Here is a 2,320-nt window from a genome sequence, read left to right as displayed (position 1 = left end):
AAATATTTTATAGTTCATTTCTTTAAAACCCAAAGTTCAAATAACAGGTCTGCTTTTATTTCCAAATAGGTATTTATTTTCAAAATAAGTAATTAAAGATAATATTCTAAAATTACATAAAAGAATGAGTTAAATTTTAGAAATTTATTTTAAGACTTGTAGTACTCTTTTATAATATAGCTCTTGGACCTTTCCTCAAGTCCAAACCAGCTGGTTTTCTTTTTCTTCTTCCTTTGTAGGAGGACCTAGAGATTCTGCCTCAGCAATTCACTGGCTGCCAATACGTACTCTATCCCTTGATAGGTTGCTGGGAGTGTGTGCTGGGGGTGATAGGTGGGGGGTGGTCAGTAGGTAAGACCTGATGATGGTGTTGAGAGATCTCCCTGGTGTAAATACTTCACAAGGGCTATCATTTCAAGCTACCATTGTGATGTCACTGAACATGAAACTGGGAAAATGTGCTCATTATAAAATATTTTCACCGTATGTATACAATCACCATAAATAACCTCAAGAGGATAAAAAAGTAAAATATAGTAAAATAATTAGGCATAAAGTTTTGAGTATATCTTTGTTTTTATGTTGATTTACTTGTAAGTTTATATAATTTGACTTTTAATGATGGCAATGTTTAACAACTGGCTTGCAAAATTCCTGAAAATTTGACAATAGGGTCTTGTGTGTGCTTAGTCGCTCTGTCGTGTCCAATTCTCTGCAGCCCCATGGGGACTGTAGCCTGCCAGGCTCCTCTGGCCATGGAATTTTCCAAGCAACAGTACTGGAGCGGGTTGCCATTTCCGGCTCCAGCAGATCTTTCCGACAGGTGGCTAAAAGCAGTGTCCAGCACACCACTGTTTACTACAAATCTAAGGGAACTTGCTGCTGCTGCTGCTAAGTCGCTTCAGTCATGTCCGACTCTGTGCAACCCCATAGACAGCAGCCCACCAGGCTCCCCCGTACCTGGGATTCTCCAGGCAAGATCACTGGAGTGGGTTGCCATTTCCTTCTCCAATGCATGAAAGTGAAAAGTGAAAGTGAAGTCGCTCAGTTGTGTCCGACTCTAGTGACCCCATGGACTGCAGTCTACCAGGCTCCTCCATCCATGGGATTTTCCAGGCAAAAGTACTGGAGTGGGTTGCCATTCTTAGAGAAGACTAAATTGCAAATTCTCAAAGGCAGGAACCATGACTCTTTCTGTTCATCATTTGATCCTTTCCAGAGTACATCGCTTGGCACATAACAGGAGCTTGGTAATGAACAAACTTACAGACTTTTATGAAGCCCTTATTCATGGTCCTTGGTCTATGGCTCTGATATGGTAAGTGGAAATTTCCAAAGGGCTGAGCTCATTGACCACACCTTTTCACTTGAAAGTCTGTGTGTATACTCACTCAGTTGTGTCTGACTCTTTGCGACCCCTTGGACTATAGCCCACCAGGCTCCTCTGTCCATGGGATTTTCCAGGCAAGAATATTGGAGTGCGTTACCATTACGTCTTCCAAGGAATCTTCCAAACCCAGGGATCAAACCCGAGTCTCATGCATTTCCTGCACTGGCAGGCAGATTCTTTACCGCTGAGCCACCTGCGAAGCCCTACTCTAAAGTTTAGAGCCTCTTAGTTAAACTATTCATGTATTCATTTATTGTCAATATTTAACACATTTAAATACTGTCAATATTTAATGTGCAAAAAAACCCCAACATTGTTCTATGTGCTGTTGACAACGACAGATAAAATCTCATCACTCCCAGTACTTACATTCTAGTGGGGAAAACAATCAAGTAGATGCATAATTGAGCAAGCTCCTGGGAGATAGTGGAGGACAGGAAAGCCTGGCATGCTGCGGTCCATGGGATTGCAGAGTCGGTCCTGACTTAGTGACTGAACACACACACACAGGTACATAATTTCAGATGGCAGTAAATGGTATGGAGAAAATAATGCAGAGTAATGGAAACAGATGTACTGTTTTAGAGAGAAGGGTCAAGAAAGGCCTCTCCAAACTGACGTTTGAGCCAAAGACCTGAATGATTAAGGAGCTACCGTAACAAGTTCTAGGAAAAGAGCCTTTCAGGCTTACAGGAACAGCAAGACCAATAGCCCTAAGTTGAAACCGGCTTATGGGTCTGAAGAACAAGAATGCCTATATAGCCCAAATGTCCACAGCAAAGGGAACACGGTGACCTGGGTCATGTTGGTAGGTGGGGGTCAGATGTCAGGGGCATCATTGAAGGGGATAAACTTCAGAAAAAGAATTTTTACAGAAACGCAGAGGATTAATGTTTCTGAATCTGCATTAGGGAGTTGGGAAAATGTGGT

This window comes from Bos taurus, chromosome 10, assembly GCF_002263795.3.
Source record: "Bos taurus isolate L1 Dominette 01449 registration number 42190680 breed Hereford chromosome 10, ARS-UCD2.0, whole genome shotgun sequence".
NCBI classification, from domain to species: domain Eukaryota; kingdom Metazoa; phylum Chordata; class Mammalia; order Artiodactyla; family Bovidae; genus Bos; species Bos taurus.
This window is presented reverse-complemented; position numbering follows the sequence as displayed.